The following is a 6,055-nucleotide window of genomic DNA, read 5'->3' as shown; positions in this document are numbered from 1 at the left end:
TATGAATCATCTGAGGAAGAAACACCCTCATGGCACGTGCGGAAGCATCCTGGCACCCTCAAAAGTCATCCGCAAGAAGGAACACCCTTCCGCGTAAATGACAATGAGGTGATGCCCCGGGACAGCTGTTTTCAACTAATTACCTTCTAGAAGAATTATCAAAGATGCTTTCTTGAGCAATACGTGATCACTTGGCCAATCAACTATGACACCTGGCAAGGTCGTCATAACCATGCACATGGCCAATATTACCCCGTTAACCAATGTTAGAGAGACACGTGTCCAGGTTGTTTTACATGCAGATACAACGTATAGGCTAAACCTATCATATGAGGGACACGTGTCCAGACGGTTATGAAAGCATCTTCTAAAAGGACAGCTGGCCCAATCACTTCCCCACACCCTTCGGCTATAAATACCCTCTCAATCATCATGAGGTATTCATTCATTCCTACAGTACTTTCTAAATTCACTTAAGTGCTTATCTTTTACAGAACAGTACTTATTCTCACGCCAGAGGGTGGTTACGGAAGACACCCACTCTTGTCCTTCCCGTAACGAGCTCACGGTGTCGGTTTTGCAGGTTCACGTCATTGGACTTTGGGAATTTGGGTTCATGTCGTATTGGCAGCTAACCGTATCCTACTCTGTTGACTCATTGGATCTAGGACCCATCTAGGGGAGTAGATCCGCGTTTCTTCAGAAATCATACATGTTTTACTTACAACTACCAAGTACAAGATATGACAATTTCGACCTGTTTACTTATATATAAGTTTATTCGGGTTATTAACATTTAACACCAAATAAGAACCAAAAAATTAAAATAAAGAATATGAGTTGAACTTGTCAAACAGATCAAACAATGTCCGCAAGTCGTCAGCTGATTTTTCAGTTAAGAGATCAAGCTTCGGGTCGACCCCTATTTTGCCATTTTACACGAAACAAAAGAACATTTATCCCATAACATTTTCGAGGTACCTGGATATCTTGACAAGCACATTTAATCCGTAAATTTTAGCGACAGCAGCACTTGTAACTGCTCCGGTATCATCAAGTCCATGTAGAGCAACATGCTGCCAGGGTGGAACATAACATAAAACATTAGTAAATAGTAATTATAAACTATAATCAATTACAGTGAAGCTAATAGAGTTAACTACAAAACAAATACATAAACATAATGAATATAAAGATGATTCATTGATCTAGTAATACATAAGAAGTGTATAGTTTTAAGAAATACTCTTATCTTCATCCATTCTCCACTTTCAAACCATATGTATTTTATGTTGCTTGATTGTCACTTAGCAACATAGAGAAGCATTTGACTACCTTTGCATCACTAGCAGTATCATCCACGGCTTATCTGACTATTCCTAGTTTTGTTAAGGTGCTTTCACATTGAGCAAGAGCCTGTAAAACCATTCAAGTGCACACTATGTTAGATAATTAGTATTTTACCTGTTGACAACAAGTTATATTATTCCAAACAAACATCAACAGAACCAATATGTAAACTAAACCTGTGGATGGCTAAGAACTCTTTTGAGATGTTCAACACCGTAGTTAGCTAGCAAGCAATGACGAATGAAAAGTTTAACTTCTCCAACAATATGTAGCCTGTGTCAAAGTAACAGATCATAATTCGTATGAATGCTTCCTCCTAAAGAACTCTCAATAGGTAAAACTGCTTGGTCCAGTAGCCACCGCTCAACAGGCTGCAAATCATTTTGAACATTTGAGTAATAGTCAACAACGTGTATATAAGTACTATTTAACAATTAGCAAACTTTATGTGCCACATGCATGGTGGAGAATGTGCATTAGTTAATTAGTTGCAAAAGTAAAGTACATAATCTTCTATTCAATTAACAAATACAAACTCAATAATTAAACCAAGAGTACTGTTATACAATCTGATAAGAAGGTGCTTTTTTTCCTAAACTAAAACAATCTGGAATCAAGGTCAAACACATTCTAGATCCTTTGTTGTTGTGGATGATTGTTAATTACTAGTATTACATAAATATAATTAGGGATTTAGCCCAATGGGCCCAGGCTTCTCTATAGTTATCAAGAACATGTGCATGCACGAGGTGACTTACAACAAAATTCATTTAACCATCTTATGATAACTTTAACATTCAGGTTTCAAAATGATCCTACATGCTTGTCATCATCAAGAACGTGTTCCCAAGTTGAGATATGAATCTATTAGGGTTTATACTTCATCAGACCTTATAATAGTATAATATTTGAACTTCATTAATAATTAATACTGAAAGAGAATTGCATGACCTCAAATGCAGTTTCAAACTGTTGACAAGGAATTGGTTGACAGTTAGGGTAAGCCTTTTCTGTAGCAGACTCTCTATACTCCCCGGGAACTCCCTGATAGGCAACGCGAAGAACTCGAGAACCATCACCAGTCAAATCAAAAGCCCCTAACATGAATAAGAAGAAATTGAATAAGGTAGAAAATGATTAATTACTTGGAAGAGAAGTGGTTTTGCTTTTGCTTTTGCTTTTGCTGGTGCCGCCTCCTTGAATAGAAGAATAACATATGGTCAATCCGCGGCGTACGTGAAACGATGGGAGCTGCTGGTTTTGATACAAGGAGGTGGAGGTGATATGCAGCGGATGGTTTATTATGGTACTGGCCGTCGTCGTTGTTGTTTTAGGGGGATGATGATGAGACCATGCAATTCACAGATATCATACACGCCATGTAACAACACTATTTTTTTTATATTTGCCAAAATGTTCTAGAGGTTTAGTCAATTATATGATTTTCGTCCAAACAAAATGTTTTGTGCAACATAACCATTGAGGTTTCCTACTTCTTTCCAATTACGTCCAAAACGTTATGTCTATTTCCGTCGTTAACTAAGGGGCATATTTGTCTTTTTTACAAAATTATTATAAAAAAATGAAAAACAATAATATATTAATCATAAGTATAGATAAACACCACCCTCCCCAACCCCACTCCTTTCTTCTTCCTCAAATATGTTTTCTCTGAATCTGAACAAAACTCCACGAAGTATAAACACCGACTGCCCAATAATTACCATCGATCTTACCCTTATACACAGTCGTCAACCACAACACTAAACATAGTAGCCACAAAACACACCCTCGATTCTTTCTCACTCCCGTACAAAACACCCGCTAACTTAGCGTCGTTAGCAAATCATCAACTTATGAAACTATAAATCGATTGTACGAATCAATGATTCCGGTAATGATATGTCAAAGAGAACGTGGTAGCGGCAAAACGAATTTAACTCAAAAATGGTCACCAAAAAATCCAGATGCGGTTAGGCAAGCTTCTTCCTCTCAACCAGATCCGTTAGCGACGAAGGCTTGATCTTTTAGTCGGAGATGAGTTTCTGCGATGATGGGTGAGTGTCTATAGTGGTGGTGGTGGTGGTGGCAGAGGTGAGTGTGGGTGGGGCAAGGATGAAGAAGATGAAGTTTAGGGGAGGTGGGTCCCATTATATATAATATTTTTTTAACATTAAAATTTATACTTAGGTAAAAGACCAAAATGCTCCTTCATACCTTGGTGAAAAGTCGGTTTCACCCTTGACTTAATGAGAAAAATTAATGGAGTTAACGATTTGGACGTAATTTGCAAGAAGTCAAAAACAATCAACAATCCTGTTGCACACAACAATTTTTTTCGACAAAAATCGCAAAAATGACCAAATCTCAAGGAAGATTTTGACACTTTATGGTTTTCTTAAACTTCAGCGTCTTTAAGATAATTACAAAGTTTTTTTTCTCAAAAGAAAACATGTTTCATCATTTTCGCTAGCATGCATTAGTTTTTTTGATAAACCCAGTAATGTGTTTTGCACATGAGGGTAGTTTGGTCTTTTTTAGATTTTGTTAATCAAAATACTTAATGTAAATAACACTATATGTGTGGTACTCAATGAAACCCCAAGTTACCCTCATTATTAAAACGTTAGGGATAACGTTGATTTCTTTTAATTAACCAAAAACACCACCACTATGAAACAACCACCTCAACTACTAGGTGTTTAAAACAAATAAATAAATAAATAAATTAGAATCCAGATTACCCGAAAATTAAAATCCGAATTATCTAAAAGTTCGAATATTCAAATTTTTGGATTCATAGTCGAATAGCAAGTTTGAAAATCTCTGAATATTTTGGATATCTGATATACGAAATTATACATTTTAATATTCTTTTTAGTTATTTGTTATATTTAGATACATATGATGAAACCTTAAATTCATCTCCTGATATAAAAATTCACAATTACGCAGTCACTCATTTAATTTGACTATCGACCTTCTTTCTCATGTTGACACTGACCAGCCGATCCACCGCTGCTATCTCGCCGATTATCTACAACCTTGCTCTTATTCTCTGATGGTATGACCAGTTGATTTAGCCACCAAAGAAACTGATGAAACTATTGATGATTCTAAATTGTTCATAAAATCAAAGGCAACTTTGACTTTTCGACAATTCCAAAAGTTACATCAGCGTGCGAAGAGAAATAGGAAGATGATTATCAAAATCTTATCTGGTGTTACATCAAATGAAGATTTTGTAGTTTTCATGCTAAAACCGGCATGGAAACCAAAAGTATATCTTTGTTAGGACATATTTATGGTTTATACGTTGTATTCGATTCTCGGGTTAATATCTTGACGTTGCCTCACTTTTGAGAAAATGTAAGGCCCCATTACCGGTACCTCACTTTTGACGTTGGATTTACTCATAAACGCGGTTTTAAATATCAGAGTTAATAAAAAATTTCGTGGAATAATATAAAATTCAACCATTCATTACAAACATCCATAACTTGTCTTTCTAAAACATAACATAAAACATAGTATTTCAACATCACGACAAATCTCTAGATGCTAGCCTCTTCGGATCTTGCCATCTTGCCATATTCTCTAGCAAAGGGTTGAATGAAACATTGAAGAACAAGGTTGCTCGTAGGGGTTAGTCGGGCAAAGTCTGGCAAAGTCAAGAAGATTGAAGTCTACCCGGTGAGTATTTTACTTAGTAAAACACTCTTCAAGTAAAGTCTACCCGGAAACTGATTCCAAGCACACTTCTATGTTACCAAGTTGTGAAGGATGGCAGAGCATACTCGGAAAGACAAGATTGATGCAAAGCCTACCCGGAAGACTTGTTTTACACTTAGGATTATTTCTGAATATGTAATTTGAATATGTCTTATCATTTAGGGTTTCTAGAAGGAATGACAGCTGTCCACAGGTGTCAGGCCTATAAAAGGAATAATTAGGGCACACCTGAGGACAAGACACAACACGGAAAATAGGCGGCTGAATACGATACTAAGTGAGAACATTTATTGATCCACTGTCGTTTTCTTACAAGAAACCCTAAATCGATTACCCTTCGTATGATGAACATTATATAAATGGAAATCTTTTGAGTGAATCTTGTTTGTGTTAGTTACCTTTGATTATTGATTGCAACTACCCTGTTTACTATTGATTCCGCCTTTAATAAGCAGTAATCTTTCTAAATATAGCAACCCGTCATTAACTCCCTTGTCGACACATCTATTTGTGTGAGTTATGGCATGATTTGAGTAAGATCCAGCTGAAATCGGGGACCTGACACATACTAAAAGTCAGCTACGCTGAGTGAGTTCTAGTTAATCATACAACATTCAATACGTTCATAACTACGTACTTCCATACGTACTTCATACTTTCATAATTCGTTAATAATATACATACTTACCTTCATACTTTATTCTAAATTCTACTTTACATTATTCTATTCTACCTTGGATATTATTAGGGTCCGGTCCCTTTTCTGTCTTAAGTATTATTAGGGCTCAGTCCCTTTCTGCCTCGAGATTATGTAAGGCTTGGTCCCTTTACGTATTCCCGTCAGCCCGACCACGCTTACGCGCGTAGGTCAAATCTAAAGCCCTTACAATATCACAATTGTTAAGATAATAAAATGTGTTTTGACACAAATGTGTTTCCTCCCCGAAAACATTGATAAATCATTTAAAACAAT

General features: G+C 36.4%; 1 long non-coding RNA gene across 1 annotated transcript; it reads right to left on the bottom strand.

Annotated features, from left to right (window-relative positions):
- Window positions 1-1,335: 1,335 nt before the first annotated feature.
- Window positions 1,336-2,428, bottom strand: LOC143579152 (uncharacterized). The gene is made up of 3 exons (XR_013143407.1): window positions 2,302-2,428; window positions 1,527-1,721; window positions 1,336-1,416 (listed from the first exon to the last, which is right to left on the bottom strand). It is a non-coding gene; the product is annotated as an uncharacterized LOC143579152 (long non-coding RNA).
- Window positions 2,429-6,055: the final 3,627 nt, after the last annotated feature.

This window comes from Bidens hawaiensis, unplaced genomic scaffold (assembly GCF_021521415.1).
Source record: "Bidens hawaiensis isolate Kalapana, Puna unplaced genomic scaffold, B.hawaiensis_p1.1 tig00029622_1, whole genome shotgun sequence".
NCBI lineage: Eukaryota > Viridiplantae > Streptophyta > Magnoliopsida > Asterales > Asteraceae > Bidens > Bidens hawaiensis.
Note: the sequence above shows the minus strand (reverse complement) of the source record. Positions and strands in the feature narration are given on the sequence as shown.